Below are 23071 nucleotides of genomic sequence, written 5' to 3'. Positions count from 1 at the left end.
GCCAAATAATAGAGGGGTCAACTTCCTGAATTTTGAAGCAATGCTTCAGAAATGACAATAAAGACAGGTTATGAAGTATATGCGGAATGATCACGTCAAGGTGTTTGATGTTGTTTGGTTGGTTTTTATTTCAAGGAGTTTAGTTGATTTATTAACACTTTCTCAAATGGAGTGCTGCAACTTACATCTCAGAAATTAGTCTTAGTTTGTCAAGTAACAAAGTAACCTCTTCAATAGTAATTTGCCATTTAAGGTGAAATAGATCACATGTTTTAAATAATAATAATTAATTAAATGCTTAAATCCTTATAGGAATAAAGAGTCAAGAATAGGATGCAAAATTTTCAAAATATTTCTTAAAATTCAACAGTAAAATAGCCCAACAACAGTAGGAGTAATTGGCTGGATCATGGGTTGTGACAACTCTGCTCATGTGTTGGTTCAGCACTGCTGCCATTTTACAGAAGTGCAAGCTGAAATGCATGAAGCCAATCTACCAGATAAACTCATGCTAATTATTTTGTTCATTTTCAACCCTCTCAACTCTAGAGTTTTTTGTGTGCCAGGTCACTGCCACATAGAGGGGCTGAAGACCTGGCTGCTGATTCTTTGAAAACAAACAAACAAGAAATGCTTTACAGGGCAAGTGGAAGACACTTGTGCTTGGAAGACAAAGTGCTTGGTGTTGTTGAGCAGATGGAGAGAAACCTCTCAAAAATGCAAAAGTAATTGTTATGGCTAGTCAACTCTCCTTGTGTTTCTTCAGTAGTCATGACATTACAACTAGCATTGTTGCACTCTTTCCTGAACTCTGACCTGAACTTCATGGAACATGCAATAAGGAAAGCTGTGAAGAACTAATACAATTAATGTGCTGATTGCACTTTCCACCCCTGTGTATAAGACATTTAATGTGTTCTAAATACACATTTCTCCTTTCCTGCTCAAGTTCTCCTTCTGGCTATTAAGTATATGATGTATTCTATGCAACTGAGTATTGCATCTATAGTAGCAGTAATGCAGTCAGTGCTGTCTTACAACAGATTACATTACATTTTCTAGCTGAATGTAAATGAACACAAATGGTGTTGGCAATCTGGAACAATCACTAGATCTTTATTTTCATGTAAAGAAATTTCTGTGATTAAAGTAGTCAAATCAAAAGTTTTCCTCAAAATTAAAAAAAGTCAAGTGTGTCTTTTCTTGCTGTTCTTTTCCTTGTGAACATCCACATTATGTGGATACATGAGCAGTATGTATGTAAACTTCCTTTCAGTGCCTCTCTTCTCATAGAAGTCACCAACTTTTGGAGTAGAGATTCTGCAGTATCTTTCATGGGCTTCAGGATCTTGTTTAAAAAAAATCATTAAATTCTATTCAACTTTTTGTTTTCTCTCCTCACTGCCAGCTAGATTTTGAGAAGCCTTCAATCCCCAGATAACTGCATCAGCTTTGAGTCTTTTCTGAAAGATCCTGGGGGATATTTTCTGAGTCTCCTCTTTCATCTTCTTATGTCAGGCCTGTTTTATGGCTTCTTGTTTGCTGATGGACTCTTCAGGAAGTCACTGACATTTGTTCCTTACCATTAAGTCAATAGATGAAGAAATGCAAAAGCTTCTGGCTACCTCTGCTATCCTTGTCCTGACACTGAAGAGGAAGTCATCTTCTTAGCAAGTGTCATTTATCTGCTGCATCCCACCTATGAAAATGCCAGTCCCAAAGCCAGAAGAATATTGGCCATTGACATGTTATTACTTTAAAAGAAAAGGTCCAGCAGATTTAGTAGGTGATTGTTCAGAACACTATGATGACTCACAGAGGTGTTGACTCCATGCATGAAATACAGAGAAATGGGGTAGACCAAAGCTTACATTTAACTTTGTCAGTTGAATTAGATCATCTTAGAGATTCCATGATTGAGAACAAAATAGAGTTCATTGCCAAGTCTGGTATATATTTTGCAGATCCCATTTCTTACATTATACAAAAGAAATTTTCTTTTTCTCCGCTGTTACATTTTTGTGTAGAGCCCATTCAAATAAATAGAAGTATTTCCTTCAGTCTCTTACTAAGTGTGTCTTCAATCTTTATATAATGCATAAACAACTTCATAACGCTACTTACTTTTGTTGGTGCTGCACAGAGATTACTGGACAGTAAGAGCAAAGATAGAGTAGCAACAACGCTAGTTCCATTGCTGATACCCCCCTGTCATGGTGTTCAGCCAGCAGGATGTGCAGAGTGAAAGACCAATGGTTTTGTCAGGCTGCTGGGCTTCTCCAGCCTCTGATGTCTTCGCGCAGCAGCAGGGTTGTTAAACAGTCTGGAATGCATGGGATTACTGGGGAATGGTGAAGTATAAAGGGAGTTTAGGAATTGAACGGGGCCAGGACCTTTCAGATTTACATTCGGTTCGGTGCTAGCAAGATGTACATACCAGGCTTAAATGCACTTTCTGTTTAAAAGGGATTAAATGGTTAAGTTCAAAATTCCTTATACTCTGAGCACGGTTTAGATGGTTTATAGCTAACAGCGTGCAAACTAGACCTCCTAGGTTTACTTACAAAATAGATTTATATGTTCATTTATATTCTTAAATATTAAGAACGGGAAAAGAATTAACAGTTCTCTACAAGCTGCTGTAACACATTTTTCACCTTATATGGAGAATTGCCTGCCATTTATCAGGCAGCATTAGGATTTGCTGTTATTGTCACGTTCCTTAACACTGGAAGACATCACATTTCTCTGACTAATGAATCAAGTCATAAGCTCATATTTTTGCAGTTTGAATGATAGGTCTTAATCCAGGAGTTGCTGGGATGGGCAGTGCTTCTTCTGAAAAACAGCAATATGTAAATTTCAATTCTATGTCACTGAGTTGGTTCCTCAGCTCTGTCAGAGAGAATGAGACAGTGAAATTGTGTTTCTGTCTGGAGTCATGTCAAGTCCCTTCTCACTAGCTCTTCAGCTTCTGAAGAATGCAGTATGAAGGAAAGTTGAGGAGAGTGAAGGGAAAGACTCACAAACAAAGCTCATGTGGCATTTAAGAGGGCAAACCTCAGCATTTTGTACTACAGTGTAGTAAATTCCTTTGAATCATAGAATCATAGAATGGTTTGTTTCGGAAGCTGCCACTTCATTGACTCGTTTAGACACTCAGTGATAACTGTTGGCTGTGAAGTCATTAAGAGTGCAGTGAGAATAAATACATCACAAATTCATCATTCAAATGTGACATTAAACAAGTGGAAAGTACAGAAATACAGAGAAATGATCTATAGTCACTGATGTCTCAGATTAGAGAAGCAGTACAAAAGAATGAAAAAAGAAGGCAATTATAAAATTTCATTTTACAGTTGTTTAAAAGCACAGAGTAGAAATACTGATGAAGTCTGTGTTCACTGAATTTGGATGATGAAAGATCAGTATCTGGTCTGATTTACTGGAGTAATTTAATTTAAAAAGAGAAGCACTGTTGGAAATATTTTGAGGATTGTGGCAATTGGTAGTGCAGTAAGCATTGCCTACTACCGCTTATTGTTTTTGCATTATGTAGACCACTATAAACTATTAGAGTGCTCTCCACAACTCTTGTGAGTTGAGTTTGCCTTTTAACTGCAGAGACTTTTCTGTGGTACTATCTGGGAAATAAAATACTATTAAATGGTAGTCATTTGATGCAATGCAATGATTAGAGAACCTGGCCCGTAATTGTTGCTGTATTCACTTCAAGACAGATCCAGAAGAGTTAACTGGAAAATGATACACGGGTTTTTCTTGCTCCATAAAGGCAATGTTGGCTGTGTTTTCTTGAATAATAAGATGGAAGGAAGAATTCATGAGCCTAGGAACATTTGGAGCCAACAGAAACAAAAGGATAGTTTCTATGGCTAAATACTTTTGAAAAACCAACATTTGAAACATTTAGCCAAGTGGTTGCGTGGAAGTATCTATACAATTTTGTGCAGGGTAGGGCAAAAGACACACATTTTTATTTTCTGTGCGCTTATGATTTTCCTATTCTTCCCTTTCTTCACCAGAAGTTAAACAGATTTATTATCATGTATGGATATAAAAGATCTTAAACTACAAACATTTATTTTTAGGTCCCCACCCTTGGGTTTTGGATTTTGTGAGCAGATATTTCAGTAAATTTACATCTATATAGGGAAACTTGCAAATTGAATACTGTGCAAATCCATGTTTTAAAAAAAGCAATTGCTATTCTAGAAGGTAAAAGATGTAATAAGAAAGCCAAGAAAAAAGTTGCTTTTTTGTTTGCTACTAAGGGAATGATCAATGTTTCCTGCTGGGTTTTGCACCCTGCAATTGGAGATTCTGGCGTGCCAGTGGTCTAAATAATGCTAGGTTTTGTGACTAGTTGACACTACATAATACTGGGAATGGGGTGACTTAAATATACAGCCCTTGCTCAGGCAGAACACCCACTGAAATCACATTTAAGTGTCGTCAGTGGAAGCTTTGCCAAAAAAATCACTATGGATTTGACCCCAAAGTTATTACTACCAAATTTCTTATATAAGTCTTTCATTATCGTGTTTTTCAAGAATGGAGTTCTTGATTGAATCCTGGAATTCATTATAACTTTCAGTTTTACCAGGGTATCAGCCCTTAAATCTACATTTCCATTGGAAAAAATATATGTATTATTGCTCAAAAAGAAGTAGTAAGCATACTTTGTGGCTTAGGTAGGCAATTGCCTGAGGTGCCCAAAAGAGGAGCATGGGCTTCCAGTCTCCCTATGTGAATAGAGGAGAGAATTATCTCCAGAAGAGTCTTTACTTAGTTACAGTCTGTGTTGTCTTTTGGGTAAGAGTCCAGTCCTACCACTACCCTCTTAGCATCAGAGGTGATTTAGGGTACATACTTGTTTAGGAATCAGGTCAGATGGGTTGGTAGGTTCAAGACCTACTGTGATTTGTAGAAGTAATATCTAACTTGGTTCAGAATTCCTTTTTAGAAGTTAGTGGGTTATCTTTTTTACCATGGATAATGAAGATTGTGATAGAGCTGCATTTTTTAGCATAGAAAATCCTGTGTTACTGCAGGACACAAAGTAATGTTTCTTATTTTGCATGGCTAAATCTACAGTACTCCTGCCTTCCCCTGTGTAAAGCAATAACAACAAAAAGGAGGGAGGAGACATTATATTTAAAGCTATTCTGATATGCCTTTGTGCTTCCAATTGCTTTATTCAATATTTATATTAAAAACATTGTAGGTGGAGGTGGCAGGAGTACCTTTAAGCATGCCTTCTATATTCTGTTTTAATATAGTATTTTCACCTGTGTTTAGTTCTTGCCAGCCTTCAGACATTCATACGAAAAATATTCCAGTGTTTTTTTTTTTTCCTGCCTCAGGCTGAAACCTCTTGGAAAAAAATTCAGCAGAATAACTCCAAAAGCTTTTGAAAGAATGCTTCACAAAAATTAGAAAGGTTTGTCAACCTTGTTTAGCCAGCCATTCCTTAAAAGAGTAGTTATACCTTTGGGAAGTAGAGAGGGGAGTCAGGATGGCTTTTGTAGCCTCTTGGAAATAAAATCAAATTCACTAACTTGAGTAGGTTGGTTTAAAAAATAAATAAAAATTATTACTTGCATGTTCTCAAGAATCGATTAAATGCTTACTGATAACATCTTTTAGTACACCCACTATATAAAATGTGCTTCAACTGTGCTAGCCTCTGTATGTGCTTGGGGTAGAGAATATGATTGGTGGTATTGAGTGCCAGACTGGGCAGCCCTGCAGTGCCATCTGCCTCTGCTTTTGTCAGAGATGAAATTATCACGGTATTTAATGGTCTTCCAAATTCAGTAGAGCTTTATGTCAACACATACCTAAGAAAAATCAAAAAGCAGTTGAAATCACTGCTTCATTCATTCACTACTGTAGTCATTCATGCAGTAATTCCTGACAAAGCTAGGGCTAGAATGTATTGTCTGCTCCATATCCCACTCTCAGTAGTGCACAGGATGAGAGGTGATCCCCAAAGAACATCAACTTTTGTCTTTTAACTTTCTCCCAGTTTGCAGTGGAGCTCTGGGACTGCCAGTTTTTAGAATTTTAACAGTAGATCTTTGCTATTTTAAAGTCATAGCTCTGAGAGAGTCTGATGGTTGAGGTTGGTGGCAAAACAAAGGCCTGTCTGAGGAGTTTTGAAGGATGGGAATGAAGTGGCCACAGATATATCAGCATTTCTCCATTCAGGATCCTGAAGACTTTGTATAGTCTGTGATCCTTTCTCCTCTGTTTTTATTGTTCTTTCAGGTTTATAATGATATAATAGAATCATAGTATCGTAGAAGCGTAGAATGGCTTGGGTTGGAAGGATTGTCAAGTTCCAAGCCCCCTACCACAAGTAGGATTGCCAACCACTAGATCAAGTATCAGATCAGGCTGCCCAGTCCCCCATCCAACTTGTCTTTAAATACCTCCATGGACAGGGCTTCCACAACCTGTCTGGGCAGCCTGCTTCAGCATCTTATGACCCTCTCAGTGAAAACTTCCCCATGACTTCTAATCTAAGTCTTCTCTCCTTTTGTTTAAAACCATTCCTGCTTGTCCTATCACTATCTGCTCATGTAAAAAGTTGATTTCCACCCTGTTTATAGTCTTCCTTTAATTGTCAGAAGGCAGCAATGAGGTCACCCCGTGGCTTTTTCTTCTGCAGACTGGACAAGCCCTGCTCCTTTAGCCTGTCTTCATAGGAGAGGTGCTCCAGCCATCTGATCATTTTTGTGGCCCTCTTCTGGATCTTCTGGACAGTGCTGGTGACTCTCACCTTTCCGTGTTTTAAACTTTTTTTTCAAAGCTTAGCTCATCCAGCAGGCACAGAATGATCACCCCAGTGTGAAGTGCTAACTGATAAAAGCAGTTGTAGAAGGAATGCTTTCGATTATATAAACTCCTATTGAAGTTGTGATCAGTGAGAGTCACCAGGAACTTTTCTGGATAGGAGAGTTTGTACTTGGGCAGATGAAGTGGATGTGGAGAGGGAAGCAGTTGCCGGCCTTCAGTCTTTGCTGTGTAAGTGGGCTAAGAAATAGCTCAGGAATGTAACAAATAGATAATTGCTTGCTGAGTATAAACACCTAGGTTGTTTTTACAGCCTTGCTCTAATCTGCTGCCTTAACAGTGATGAAGAATAGCGTTTTGTTGACTTTCACTTCACACAGCCAAGGGTGAATGTTACCATGGATGTCCCAGCAACTTGCAGCAGTCATGATACACTATTAGGCTGTTAAGGTACTCTGTAAGATCTGTTTCTTAGTGCTAAGGAACATGCTTTGTTCCTTAAAAGCAAGAAAAACCCTTTTAATTTAAAACTTGAGTGAAAATGTTATCGAAAGTGCTAGCTTTATGCTTTTAATTTGGAAAAAAAGAGAACAAAAAACAACATAAGGGATATAGAGTAAGCTGAAACAATTTTTTAAGGCCTCTGCACTGTAAAATCTTACATAAGATTTAATCAGTGGCTGAATAATACATTTATCTATCTGACAGCTGGAGTTAATGGTGGGTGACTTCCCAGGGAGCTCAGGTGCTGAGGTAAGCAGGAACAATTCTGATGTTTCTGTTAAACACTGATGTGCTACATTTTTCACAAGTATTTTAGGCAAAAAGACATAATTTTGGTCTTTGAGGTTAATATATTGAAGTCAACTCTTTCCACCATTTTGGTTACTTTATATTGGCTATGAATGTCCTGATGAAGATACAGTATTAAAATACTGAGTTATTTTCTTATACATAAGATGATGATTTAACATACGAAAAACAAAAAGTATAAATTTGCTAGAAAAGAGGAACTGGAATACTTGAGAATAATTTTAAAAAGTTATATATTCTCAAGTATATCCGACAACATGATGTCTGCAAAGTGTAATGTCAAAATCTGTTAAATTTTGTATCTGCCATTAGATGTGAGCAATGGCCCATTGGTAATGTTGCTAGCACTGTGGGAATCTGAGGCTTTTCTTCCTACATATCCCTTGTTTGGCTTTCTCTGTTAGCTTCATGCAGTATTTCACAGAAACCTTTTCTTTTTTCTCTCAGAGGTTTTAATTTCTTTTGAAATTTTGCTTAGGAGACAAACAGCTTTCTGTTGTTACCATTGTTTTTCTTCTTAGTACTTGCTTTCCTTGTGTTTTCTAGTGAATATAATGTAAGGTTTAAAAAACGAATGGATTCTCCTTAAGTCTTTCTATCTTTCATCTTTTTTCCCTCTTTGCTTCCCATATCTGCAGGTTCACTCCTGAACAGTAGCACAGTTTGTGGGTTGCTCCTGGGTCCTCAGTCTGAGCTTCGAGGTAGAATAACACCGCTGTCGCTTTAAGCCCACAGTGTTACTTTATATAGATATGGTCTGGTTTGTAATGTTGCCTTAAATACACAATAAGGGAGTTCATCTCCATTTCAGAAAGTGTTTATGACTGATCTCTGCCTGACTAGGAATGTTTGTATTCTTAAGTTGCTCCACTGCAAAAATGTTTTGAAGTCCCAAGCTGGTACTGGGGCTTCACTTGTGCTCTCTGAAGGTTGATTTCTGTCAGCACTGGTAAACCATGGCTTTGCATTTGTCTGTGAATAGATCAGGCTCAATTTTGGTATTTCTGTTTCTGCTTCCAATCAGTCACCTTCTTATTAAGTCTGCATCACTGAACTGACCTATGAGTGCCCTGTGACTGTCAAAAGCCACAATAGGATGCAATTGGGGCCTCAGTCCTTTGCAGTAAAATAGGGAAATTTTCTTCTTTCCATAGCTTGTTTACAAAATAACCTCAGAATAATTGATTTTAGAAAAAAACCCTCCTCCATCAAACATAGTGGCAACAGAATAAAGTGACCCAGAAAAGGATTTGTTCTAGATGCTCTTAAAATGGCATGTTGATGTAGGATGAGATTTGCTCACTTCACTTCTGCTGACGCCACTTATTGATTATGTATTGAGTTGACAGAGGCCAATGGAAAAATCCTTTCTGTCCATGTACCAGAACTTCTGTAGGACTGCTGTGTGTCCTGCATGGTGACTTGGGCTTTGAAAGTAAGTACAAGGGTAAATAATGCAAAGTGTCTGAAGTGTACACAGGAATGGAGATTATCTGAATCATGCAATTGATGCTGTGGAAGACAAAGCTCTGCCTCTCTCTTTCTGACCTGCCTGACCTGGCTGTCCAGTCTCCCTCATACCTATCTTTCTAATGTCATCTGGTGACCAAAGAGGGATTGTGCCTGCACACAGAGCTGAATCACCACCTTGCAGGCGACCTTCCTGGATGAAGGAAAATGGAGTGGGAGGGGTTATTTGGTAGAACTGGTCTGGGAATCAGCTTTCTGCCTCCAGGCCTCTGGGAAAGAGATGGACTCTCCCTTGTTTATGGACAGGACTGTGAGGAGGGAGATCATAAGATGGGGATGTTTTCTTTTAGTGTAGAGGCCAAGAGGGCATTTTCCTGAAAAGAGAAAATTTAGCTAATCTTGCTTGCTTATCAGAACATCAGCAGACAGAATTGTGACCTTAAAGACAGGTGACATGCAAGCTCTACCAAATTAAGGTCACTGTGAATTGTGGTATACAAATATGGTGAAGGAGCTGTTACCCGTTTTTCAAGGGTAAAAGACTCAGGATCAGGCTGTAGGCCAAGATGCAGCTGGAGGTCTTTTGGTGAGAGCTGAGAGCTTAAGGAAAAATGATGAAAGTTTTAAATGAGGTTTTCTACTTGATTGTCTCCCTAGGTGGGATGCTGAAACTCACTTTCTGGGTGGGAGTATGCCTGGTTTCATTTGTGGTATGTATATAGCACTGTGTATGTTCTCATCAAGCACCGGTGTCATCCTTCATGGCTTGGCCTTTCTTACTGATCCATGGCTACAGGTTTTTGGCAAGGCTTTGCAAATATATATTGATCTCCTAGCCTAGGTTTGTTTATTTTTCAGAAATGTGATGAAGTTAAAAAGAAGGCTATGAAATCCAGGGCAAGAAAGCATGGAGTTTCCTAAAGAGGAAAGTAAAATAAAAAGTATCTCAGCAGCATAATACTGAAGGGTTTTTCTTGCTGTGTTGCAGAGCTTTTTGTTCTTTTTTTTTTTGTTGTTCTTTTTTTTTTTCCACTTTAAGTTGAATGAGGAGGAAAACAGTTTAATCCAGTACTAATTAATGCACATTTCTCTGAGGTGGAATGATCTCTGTTCAGTCACACCTTCAGAGTGACTCAGGTGGATTAATCAATGATAATCTTTCTAATTAAAACTTCTGCTAAGAGAAGCTTTCAGCAGTGATCAGTGGTTTTTGTGTAACTAGTGAATTAAAGGTAAATAATATTAACACAGTGTTCGTTTTTACTTTTTTTTCCAGTTGATCATTCAAAGATTAGGAATGACTGATTGACTGCTTTGTGTTCAGTACATTTGCACATTTAGAATGGCTAGATTTTTCTCCTTTGTTTTTTTTTTCTTGTTCTGTGTGCAGGAGCAGCTTACCTGTTATTATATCTGATCTTCACTGTCACACTATTTGCTGATATTTATATTTGTTTACTCCTCTTTTATACAGCAGAAAGATAGAAGTGTAAGTACAAGATTAATGGCAAACTCTGGTTCTAAAGCCGTAGTGCTTACTGTCTTACTGCAGGTTATTCTGTTAAAAAAATAAAAATAAAAAAATTATCAGCTGTGCCTACTTGTCTGTCCTTAACTAAACGGCAGATCCTTTTGCGTTGTATTTACCATGTTATGGCACTGCGTTTTGGCATCTTTAGTATACTGAAGGATTGTACTGCTTTCTGAGATGTGTTTGAGGTTTATGTGAGAATTATTTCCATATGGCAATTCTGTCTTTTGATTGCTTTCTTTTTGTTACCTTTCTCAATTTTTTGATGCATGGAAGATATTTTCATGTTGATTCCTTTAGAAGTGCTTTACCCGGACTAATATTTTGATGAGAATAAGTGGTATTAAGAGGTTTGTTTTATGAAAGAGGTAAGAAGAGTGTTGTAAGATTGTTGATGTAATGTCTACTTCTCCCTAGCCTGCTATAAAAATATATTTGAATGACTAAAGCTCTGAATGTGTGCAGCAACATGCTGCATTTTATTGGGAGCTTCCTCATATTAAGCATTATTATTAAGGACTCTGCAAATATGGGGAAATGCTATCACAGAGCTGGCACAGAATTGCTGCAAAGTTTTTGCTGACAGTGGCAAACTTCTTTCAACATTTGGTGGACATTTTGAGGAGGGACATTAGGACCTCTCTGACAGTTAGCTCACTGGGAGTGTTGGGAACACTTCAGAAAAACTGGCCCTTCCTGGCCAGTAAGCTTTTTTTTCAAGAAACAGGATGTAGACCTTAACAAGTTTCCGAGTGAAGCTTGACTGGAAGGGAGGTATTGTGTTACTTTCTCATAAGTTGACTCTTTCATTATCTGAAGTATTACACCATTTGCCTGCTATAAACATAGTACTCTCATTTCTTCCAGTTTTTACCCACATTGAAATGTTTTGGCTGTACATTTACAAACCTTGGATAAACGAGTTTTAGTATTGCGAGATCATCACAGCTGTAATTAGCAAACAGCCAACTACATTTCTCCAATGCTAGGGCCAACGAAAATCCAGCAGAATCAGGTTTACACTGAGTACAGAGTTCAGGTCTACATTGCTGAAATTGTGTGCACACTGACACAAGTTTGCGTTTAGCTTCTCCTAGCTCTTGCATTACTCTCTATTCCTGCCAAAGCGTTAGTAAAGAAGTTCCATCTGTGAAGAGATGGCAATGGGTTAAGGTAGGAAAGGGAATATACCCAAGCAACTCTCTGCTGTGAGCTGAAACCTGGAAAGGGATAGAGCACTTCTAATTTCAGGAATTTTGGAAGGATTCATGTAGGTGAAAACAAGCTACTGTTTACATCTTTTGAGTTTTAATTGCTGGTCAGGAGCTAGGTACCATAGTTAATGAAGAACTGTCTCTTTTGAGAAGCACCTCATGGGGAAGGAAAACACAGTATGGCAAAAGTACATCGGTCATGTTAGCAACTCTATGAGCTTTGCAACAGAAGTCATCCATGCTGCATAGGTCAGCAATGTGTTACCTGAAGTCCATCGCCATTTTGGTGTTGTGCGCTCTAAATGTTTGGTGTTGATAGCTATCTGCTCCTTCCCACAGCAGAGCAATTCTCTGTTTTGTAGAAGGAAATTTGCAAGTGGGTTTTATGATAACAGTGGAGAAGAATATTACTTAAGCCTTATTACTCATATTTCCTTTGGGTGTAACTTACAGCCTGATACTGCTCCTTATTTTACTGACCCATTGTTAATTTGTCCCTTTTGTATTGTGGCTTTGCTGCTTGTATTACTTGCTATTTTGTCTGCATTTTATTTTAGTGGGGCAGTCTTTGTTTTTCAGTGAAGTCATTTTGAGACTATTGCGAAGTAGGAACATGCTCTAATCCTACTAAATTGTCTTAGTAAAAGAAAACATGTAGTTCTATCTAGCTCTTTTTTTCTGCTTGACTGTTTAAATGCAAGAGCAACCACTAGTTCCTATTTTACATGTACTGCTTTAATTGAGAGTCTATTTTGTTATATGCTGATTCTATCACCTGGCTTGTCAGTGAAATGTGCCTTTTGAAGTAGGAAAAAATTCTTAGTTTTAGTTGTGCTGTAGTTTGTCAGTTTAAATGTTGTAAAAATAAGGATATTTCTTATGACAAGGTTCTGTGTGCCGTAAAGAAGCTCTTGAAAATCAGCCATGCCAATTTAAACATCACAGCAAGTATTGTAATACAGTCTGACAGTTTGCAGTATGAAGACAACAGAATTTGTAGAGCAAGAAGTTTTCCTTGCCAGCTTTGGGGAGCTCAGTTAGACACTATCTCCAGTGTAATCATATGGAACAAGTAGATCAGTGATATCTTCTGTCTTACTGTCTTCAAGTGGTGCAGACAGAAGAGCAGCAGGTTAGTCTGTATCTGTCTGCTCAAAAACAGAATGCTGTTCTCAGGAGCGTGGCTGGACTGCTGCAAGCAACCTTGCATAGATCTTTGTAGCTAAAGCATGGCTATTTTATGAGGTCATGACTGGGATTTGGTAGGCACTATTCACAGTCAGTGCCTCTGCTGTAGAAGGACTCCATGCTGATGATGGCTCCTTTGAAGCTTTCTTTCCTGGTCAAGTGGATTGGGTGGGGATAATGGAGTTATTGCAGCGCAGATCTCCTCCTTACAACAAACCAGGATGGCTCAACAAATATTCCTCTGAGGCACATGTTGACATTTGTTGCGTTGCTGGTTTCTGAAGTTTTTTGCTGCTGCTCATGAGTGCTGAACTAATGTATCAATTCGGTGAAGGTGCTTCTAGTTACTCTTCTTGGGTGAGTTGTCTGCCTGTGAGAGGTTTATGGTTTAGCTGGCAGTGGTTGAGAACTGAACTTATTTCTAATGTATCCTGGCATCCACGTGTTAACAAAATGTTTTTTGTTTTTCAGATTGCCAGCACTAAGAAAACAGCAAAAAATCTTCAGCTCATTGAGCAACAAGGGCAGTGTTTAGGAATACATCCCACCCTTGTGTTTTTGCTCCAGGATGCAGAGAGAAGGAAGGCATGCAGAGCACAAATAATTATGCAAGGTTGGTTTGTTTATATTTTGTTGGTTTGCTTATTTTTGAATGAATAAACTGGATTATGAGAGTTATAGGCCAAGGTCTAGATACAGCCAGGTTAAATTCTGGGTTAGTCCCTGAGACTTAGATTTCATATTGGCTGGGTGCCTTTGAGGGTTTAGAGTCAACAAGTATTGAACACTAGTACTGAGGAAGGAAAATGGAGGCCATCAGAGCTGGGTTTTTTTTCAAGGCACTGATTCAATTCTTAATGACTTTGACTTTGAAATTGGCTATATTTACAAAACTTCTGTACAGACAAGAGTTCAAATCTGTAAATAGCATAGATGCAGTTTTCTGAAGGAGGGAAAGGGAAGGGTTTAGGCTTTTTCCTGCTCAGCTATTTAGAGTGTTATGATGTGGAAAATGCTTGTCTATTAGATGAGATGGAGTGGATGAGCAGTTTCTGATGCAGTCTATGTTGTTCCAGAATTAGAAAATTGCCATCAAAGAGAGACCCTATTTCTGATATCTCTCTCCTCAAAGCATAGAGCAGTGTTTTAGTTCTGCTAATTATCAGATGTCTTTCTGCCCTACTCACAGATCTTATGCATGGCATATGAGAGAGACTTGGTCTGGGTTTTGGTGTGGGTTTGAAAGACACGGTGCAACAGTGCTTAGGTTTCCTTCACTCCCTTTGATTTGAAGCAAAGGGGTTGTCATAAGTGTAATTTAACACTAATCATAGTGTTTTATGAAATAGTGATGGGAGAACGTTTATTTAACTTTTCTATATTTTGAATTCCTTAGTATTGTTTGCTATTATCACTTAGAAAAAAGTGTTTCCTCACTATCATACTATGTATAATGCTGTGTACACTACTAATTAACACAGAATGTAGGTGTGTTTGAGCTTTAAAGCAATAGCCAACTGCATAGCCCTAATAACATCGCCCTTTGAGAAGTTCAGGCCTGTAGGCATTTCTGCACATTACAAAGTCATAGAAAGCAGGGCTGAATATGATGCATCCAGTTCATCTTCATTCCCCAGGAGTTTGTGTGACACCATCTTCAGCACATCCACTGACAAAAAAAAGGTGCAGTGTTGGAGGGATTGTGACCCTTCCTTTGCTGCAACAGGATTGCTTTTCTCTCCTGACAAACTGTTTTAAGAAAAATTGATGCTGAATAAGCAAGTGAACTCCAAGTTGCAGGTTTCTATTTGACTGATGTGCAGGTGACTCTTAGCGCTGATTATTATACGATATTCAAACATTTAAAAGAAAATACGTTGTTTATTTTGTAACTCTAATCATTTTTAAAATCAGTTTGTGTTGGAGCTTTGTTACAGTTTTAAATCACTTAAGAGTCCTGCAACTTGAAAGGAACTTCGGGCACCCATACCACTGAAGAAAATATGCATGAGCTCTACTTTTTTGTTGTTTGATTTGTAAAGTATTTAACTTATTCTTTTGTAAAAGAGGTTATTTTTAATACTAGCTCGTAAGTTCAGGAAATATTATTGAATCAGGATGGATTTGCAAGAGCAATGAATATTTTGAACATGACTACAACAGTCTTGAAGCTTTTCTGAATTTTTAAGACTTCCCTCCTCAAAAAAATAAATCAGTATAAACAACTGCAGAACTGCCAGATTCACACTGACTTTAAAAAAAGGACAGCTGTGCCGTTGTGATTAATGTAACCAATGTATTGTTCCAGTGTATTGTGCCATGCTTTGCTGCCTCAGGTTACAAGTGTCACTGAGACTGTATACACTGCAGCATTCATGAAAAGTCATAATTCACCATGGAAGTCTTCTGGAGGTTCTTTCTAAAATAAACAAACAACAGCAAAAGAAAAAGATTTTATTTTTGTTTGATCCTGTACTATGAAAAAGAGAATACTGGTCCTGATTCTAAAATTTACCAAGACTAGAGGCTTGCTGGGAGATTGGATGCCACAACCATGTGATCCTGTTGATTCTTTTTGCCATGTTTCAGTGCCATGACGTAGATGCACAGTTTCAAATTCTTCAGGTTTGTTAACAGAATTGTTAACTTAATTTCATTTTGCCTGTGATCATCTGCAGCTTTCCAAATAGCAGAGAAAGCCTAGAGCAAGTTTGTCAGTAGCATAAGGTGAATTTAAGAACCATGTGAAGACATGGAAGAGAAAATTATGGCATACAGTTTCCTAATGATAAAGATACCAAAAGCATCCTAAAATTACAAAGCAATGTAATGCATTAAAGCGTTAATTTGCATTTTGGTTAAGGCGTAGCTGCGTTTTTGGACTATCCCTTTAATTCTGCAGTGTTAATTACCTACTGACCAGTTCCTAGGGTAGAAGCAGCAGGAGCAGTGCCTGCAGCAGTTTCCTGACGTAGTGGTTTCTATCAGACAGAACAGTGGGACTCCTAAGGTTGCTTTGTAACGTGGGGTCTACAGCTGTAGGCCAGCAGAATGACTTGCACAGGAATCTAATTAAAAAATCAAAGATATCGAGGAAAGCTCACAAGTGCCATATGTTCTTCTTTACAACCTGAAATGACTCAGCGAATCACAGTAACAAGTTTCACTCTTTCTGCATTGTAGCTGAATTTTGCTACAGAAGACACCTGGTACAAGAGAAGTTATTCAGGCTCTTGATAGTATTAATAACCATTTGAACTTTGTCAGTTATTCCATCAAAGTATGTTCTGGAGATAGAAGTGATTTAAAACCTGGTCTCATGAGGAAAGCACTGCCTCTCCACTCACTGTGAGGAGCTGCAACCACCTTGAGGGCTCCCCTCAGCTCCTCTGCTCTGGGCTGAAGAAACTCAGGGACCTCCTCATATGCTTTGCCCTCCAGACCCTTCACCATCTTTGTAGCCCTCCTTTGGATGCTCTCTATATAACTTTGTCCTTAGTTGACACCAGCTTCAAAGTTGCTTTGGAAAGTGATGTGTTCTGTGGTACAAGGTGTAGGAGACCTGAGTTAGGCTGAGAGACGATTACAAGAGAGATACAAGCATGCTAGGGGTGCTAGGAATGAAGTACCTTGCTGTATGTTTGTTTTCACACTGGATCTTCAGTGGTGGTTTAGCCTGAGGAAGATGGACACCTGCTTTTCCAGAGGAGTTTCTTTTGAAGCAAAGCTGATGTCTAATTGAGATAAGTAGATCACTGTGTGCTTACTGTAGAAGCTGTTTAATTATTTCCCAACATTGCTGGCATATGCAGTAAGATATGCAGTAAGACTCAGATGTTTGATTAAGATACAATCATAACTCCATCTGTAGACTCTTGTAACAAATTGTTCATAGGTTAAAGTAATTAAAAGCAAGGCTTGATTCTTTATCTCCTCTCCAAGTGAAAGTCTTAATTGTATGGTTGATTAGTAGAGGAAATGACAAACAGAAATCTGCAGATCCATGTCCCCATGTCCCCCTCCAAGCACACTGATTTGCAGATTTGTCATGGAATGATCAAGGAAACTAATCAAAGGTGAGGGGAGGATATGCACAAGTGCTTGGTGGAAGCCATGAAACAGAGCAGTCTTAACTCTTTTAGCAATATATAATATCAGAAGCAACAGTGTATGTTTACAGTTAATATGAAAAAAGGCATGGATCTAGCAGAAAGAAACTTTCTGGCTTTTTTGGGCAAGCCCTTGTGACTAAAGTTGAATTGTAGTTTAGAAGAATCCAGTAGGTTCAAAATAGGCAGGAAGAAGCAGAAGAAAGGGGCAGTCTACTGATGAAGCTTTGTGGCCTGCTGGTTAGGTCTGTATTCAGGAGGTAATTTCTGATCTGACAGACAACTGTGAAGAAACTCAGAAGTATGTTATTGATTGCCTAAAAAAATAGAAATAAATCAATCTGTGTATTCGTGGGTTTTTTTACAATGTAAACCTGAAAGGAAATCTAAAGGCCCTGAGGACTTGAAATATTGTTTATATCTCCAAAGTAGGCTCGCTATGCTTATTACCTATAGTTATTTTCTAGATGTACATGAATTTACCAGTTTCCTCTGTGTTTTCAGCCGTGGCTCATTCGTCCTCTGCCACACAGCTTGACTGTGCTGTCAGCAGAGGCCATCAGCATTATGAAAGAGGACACTGAAAAGTTAGGTGTGCCTAACAGTGTTTAATGATGCCACCCTCCAGCAACAGAGCAGTTCTCCCTGCTACATACATTCAGTTTGACACTCATATCCTGGTCCTGCTGGCAAGATGAGATGGAAGGTGCCACTTTGCCCCTATGGAGCTGTTGTGAGCATGCCATGGGGTGCTTTGGGACATCAACCAACAGCTCAGCCTGTGCTTGCTTCTGCTCTGCATTCATTGAAAAGTAGCTTGCTTATTAGAGAATCCTCATGCAGAATGGCTCCTTCCTCTTTTGCTGTTATGTGTGGTGGCAGGGAGGTGATGTGGGTAGTGTGACTGGTACTTCGCAGCAGCTTTTCCTGGTTGGTATGGCAGGACTTTGACCACAAGCAATGATGCTGTCTGCCTAAATATAAGAGCAGGAAGAGTATTTGACTGTTGATATTTCTCTGGGATTCGTTCTGACTGAGCTGATGGTCAGTCAGGGTAGGTGGTTATTCTCCCACCTGAACCTTACCACTGTAATCAAGAAGATATGAAAATCCCTGACTGAAATACTGACAGCTGCTTCTGTCAGTCTGCTCCCAGAAAAATGTACTCTCCTTATGAAAGTAATTTCTCACTTCTGCTCTCTTTTTCTGACATCCTGCAAAACCTTACTGTGTAATACCACTGAATCTACACAGATTTATCAGAAGTCATCTTTTTTTTTTTTTTTTTTTTTTTTTTTTTTCCTTCTTAAATTCATCAGAAGTTTCCTACATCACTTTCCAAAAACCTGGAGATACTATTTTCCTTATGAGTAGCATGAATTGCCAGCAGTAGCCTTCTGTTTGCTGAGGGGTTACAGCCTTATGTGTATCTTTGTGTTCATTGCAGAAGAACCACAGCAGAGCACAGTCACATCCAAGCCTGTCTCTCTCAATGTAGTGGCTCAGATAATGGATGTGTGGGAGCTCTGAAGAGCCCACTTTAGGAGAAGAGCAGTGGCAGGAGTTTAAAGGAAACTTCAAGGTTTCTCCGTTAATTTCTGCTCTGTGTTGAAAATAGAGGAAAACCTTTTGAAGATTTTCTCTATATGGTGTGTTAAAATGTATTGAAATATCTGTTTCCAGGTGGCAACATGAGATTTGCAATTTAGGAAGTGTATGGATAGTAGGCATGGTGGCTACAGCCCTGGAATTGCAAGACTTACATCTTCTGTCTGTACTCTGACTGAGGGTCAGAGCTTGGGGTCTTTTTATTGCAGATTATTTCAGGACTGGACGAAGCAGGGAACTGGATTCCATTTCCTACATCCCATAGCTTTTGGAGAATGTGAGAGTTCCTGGAAAATTTTCCTAAAGAAAACATTTCACAAAATGTGTCTGTGAAATGTCGAGATTTTGACCAACTCCAGATGAAAATACTATGCCATTCCTATTTAGGAAGTTCCACCTTTGTCCTAGAGTCCATCCAAAACCTCTCTTTCAGTAGCCTTGAGAGCCTTGGTGTTGACCGCATGATCTCTACTACCTGGCAGTGGGAAGATGCTCGTGTAAGGCGATGTTACTTGGTCCTGTTTTCTCCCTGCTGGACAATTATCCAGAACCTACCGTTTTGTTCTTGTTCAATTCAGTCACAGAAACATCTAGCTGAGATTCTGTATTATTACTGTGTGTAGTCCATTACTAGTCTTGCAAATAAGAATCAGTTCAGAAGATTGGAGTTTATGATCTCCATAAGATTATGATCTCCAGAAGATCTGGAGTTTATGTGCAAAGGCACATCTACATCTTCATATGAATTTACATGTAGAACTAGTTTCTTAAAAACTATGTTACACATTCATACTGGAGAATGACATACTTCAAAATCACTAATTGTATAATACAGGATAATGTTAGGTAGGATAGTAAAATGATTTTGGAAATACAGGACACAGAAAAAGAAATAAAGAACAGTGAATATTGAGTATCCTCCCTTCAAAACATACTGAATAGTTCTTGTCCACATTTTCATGTCTTGCACAACCTTTAAGGTCTCACAAAAGCATTGTGGGCAATATAAGAGTTTAATTTGGATTTTCTTTTCTTAGATGTTTGAATTTTTAAGAAAATATCGCATCTCAGTATTGACTGTTACAAACTTAGACCTTAGTCCAGTCTTGATGTTGCTTACATTTGCAAAATCTGAATATTCTACTTTCTTGTCCAGCTTTCAACTAGATTATTATTGTTTAGTATTAGCAAACTAGGTGTATGAAATTGAAGATTTTTATAAATATAACATGTTTATTTTGAAAAAGCAGAAATTATTCAGTAGTTCTGGAGTTCAGTGCCTTTCCTTATAGCAGCAGTGAGTTGGTACAAATTCCTACAGTACTGCCTAATTTAGTTTTTACTTGACTGGGCGGGTAAATGTAGCCTCAGCTAATTTATTTGGGTATTGTGTGAAAGCTCTGGTTTACATACATGGACACAGTTGCTATCTAGGTTCGCGTAAGTGGTTAGTTTGTAAATGAGTAACAACTCTTGTCAAAATGTATTATCTTATGACAAACATTTGGCCCTTAGGTATATTCCTCCCTTTGGACCTCCCAAGCCATTTGATTTCCAGAAGTGTTCTTCCTTTGAAGTTTCTGAAGTACATCTGAGGAGGTGGCAGTATAATTGCAAAACACCCTTTCATTTGTGACCAGAACAGATTTTGAATAGAAAACAAATGTTGCCACCCATTGTCCTGTATCTCTGATATGGTATCCTGCACACCAATTGCTAGTGAACTAGCCTTAAAAACGAATAAATAAAATTAAAAAATAGGATATGCAGTGCTCCAGATTGTCACTGCGTGAGTCACCACAAAGCTAAGCTTTAATGTTGTAGATCTCTTCCTGCATTATTAAAATACAGGTTTGTAAGATTTATTGTATTTTGTTTTGCCGGTAATTGAAAAAATGAAAAGGATAGGGCGTGATCCAAAACTGTTGTAATGTAAGATAGATCAGCTATTTATGCACTGAACCTTCAGCTTGCTGGTGTATTAGAGGGAGGGGCAGAAATTGCATGGAAGATCAAAGCCATCAGAAGCAGTGATTAAAGCAAACTTATTTATTATTTTTAGATTTATATTTCAAAGTTTTTTCTTTGCCCTTTTCTGCTTTATGAGTTGGCACAATGGATGAAATTATGTCCCTATTGAAGTCAATGGGAAATTTGTGATGTTTTAAGATGGCTTGATTATTTACACAGCATGTGTGTACTTCATGATTCCATAGTTCCTAGGTAACAGTACTAGGCATCTTTTTCATTTACCTGAAGAAAGTAATATATATTTTATAGCACATGAAGTTTCACTTGAAGGAGGGTTGTGATGAGGAGGGTTTTGGCCTCTTCTCCCAGGCAACAAACAGGACCCGAAGAAATGGCCACACGTTGGGCCAGAGGAGATTTAGGTTAGACATGAGGAGAAACTTTTTCTCTCAGAGAGTGGTCAGGCACTGGAATGGCTGCCCAGGGAGGTGGTGGAGTTGGCGTCCCTGGCAGTGTTCAGGAGGCGTCTGGATGAGGAGCTGTGTGATATGGTTTAGTGCTTGTGGTAGCAATGGTAAAGGGAGGGCAGTTGGACTAGATGATCTTGCAGGTCGTTTCCAACCTTGTGATTCTATGATTCACCTACTCACAGTGAATTTTCTACTGATTTTCTCAAAACTTGTTATTATTTTTAAAATCTATATGAAAATGAGCTTGTACTGGCGGGCATTCTTTTTTCTGAAGGCAAAAAATCACAGTATGTTTTTTAGTGAAAGTATTTCATTCTCCCCACCCACCTCATACTGCCTTGAAAAAACAAACAAACCAAAAAACAAACAACCAAAAAAACCCCAACAAGCCTGTTTCATTTTACCTGGTATTTCTTTCTACTCCTGTTATTGGAAATTTGCTAAAACTATTTTTAAGGATAGATTTTTATACAAATCCAGTTTCACTACTGTGTTTGTTTGCTACTAAGCTGAAGTTACACTCACTAGCTGTGTGATCTTCATGGTAAAATTAAGGAATGGACAAAAAGTAAAAGCCAAAAGCATCATATCAACAACAAATCAAAACCAAATACACATGCACAAAAAAATAAATAAGCAAACCAAAAACCCTAGTTATGGAATGACGTAGGTGTTCTCTTGATTAGTGTCTTGAAACAGCTCTTCTAATTCTTCAAGTGGGTAAGGCAGAAAATTGCAAGCAGTTGTCACCTTTACATCTATATCAGTGTAATCTACTTAATACCTATGTGGTATTCAAAATCATATAGCATAGTTGAACTCTTTTCCTGCAAATGGTAGTGTAAAGATACCTTACAGTGATTTTTAGAGTAGAGCACTAACGTCATATATGTTTTAATATATTTTGTAAATGTTTTCTATATTTGTATATGTGACACATATTCCAATTTCCATTAAAGGATTATGAATGAATGGTAGAATATTGAGCGTTAATGAAGTAGTAGGCTGAGATTTTTCTTCATTTTCTGACTATTTTTAACTGGTGAAATTTGGTTAGATAAAATGCAAAACTCCACCGTGCATTAATTTGAACCCTTCTAAGCTATGTTCTAGTATTCTCCAATAAAAATCTGTGCTAAAATGTTACTGAATTCATCTGGCTTCCAGAATATGGTTTTCTGTCGTAGATTGGAAAACCTGACTGAAACCTGACTGCTTCTTTGCATTTACTGCTATAGTGTCATAACCTGAATATGGAATGTTTTTCCTGAATTGTCCCCTGCCTCACAGCAGAGTCTCATGGGCACCAGTGAAGGCTGCAGCAGAAAAACTCATCAAATGGGGTGATACTGATATTGGCTGGGGGTGGTTCATGGGGAAGATGGCAAAGGAGAACATGGGAACAATCTGACATGAGGATTACTGTGATTTTTAACTTTTTTTTTCTTATTTCTTTTTTTCTCCACGCTACCTGAGCACTCACCACACATTAATCTTCAGTTTTCTTGCTTTCACAGCCCCTGCGCATCCCTGTCATTCATCTGTAGCCACTGTAGGTGAACCGTGACAATATTAAATGGTTAACACCTACAGTAAATATTTTCAGGTAGCTAATTTCTTTTTGTCTTCTTCATCCTTCTCTCAGGACCCAGAAACCGTGCTGGGAGTGGGAAGTGTTTTTGGTGTTTGCTCATTCCTTGTGTCAGAGGCATCTGGGTTCTTTCAGGAGCTCAGCAGATTGCTGTGCTAGAGGTTTAGGAAATGATTGTAAGATGTCTGTGTTGTTTTATTTCCTGTGTGTCATTTCCTGTGATATTTCTACAGAATAGCCATTTCTGTTACACGTTCATAAATCACCTACACCATAATGCTGCCATG

At 38.4% G+C, this 23071-nt stretch overlaps 1 protein-coding gene across 1 annotated transcript in view; it reads left to right on the top strand.

Moving 5' to 3' along the window:
* Window positions 1–13616, top strand: part of SCAF8 (SR-related CTD associated factor 8) — a 155159-nt gene extending 141543 nt beyond the window's left edge. The window contains exon 21 of the mRNA XM_048937668.1: window positions 13507–13616. The gene's annotated coding sequence lies outside the window, so the exon portion shown is untranslated. The remainder of the gene's footprint in view (window positions 1–13506) is intronic.
* The last annotated feature ends 9455 nt before the right edge of the window (window positions 13617–23071 follow it).

Source organism: Lagopus muta, chromosome 2, assembly GCF_023343835.1.
Source record: "Lagopus muta isolate bLagMut1 chromosome 2, bLagMut1 primary, whole genome shotgun sequence".
In the NCBI taxonomy this organism is placed as follows: Eukaryota; Metazoa; Chordata; class Aves; order Galliformes; family Phasianidae; genus Lagopus; species Lagopus muta.
The sequence above is the reverse complement of the archived record's forward strand: the minus strand, read 5'-3'. Positions and strand labels throughout refer to the sequence as shown.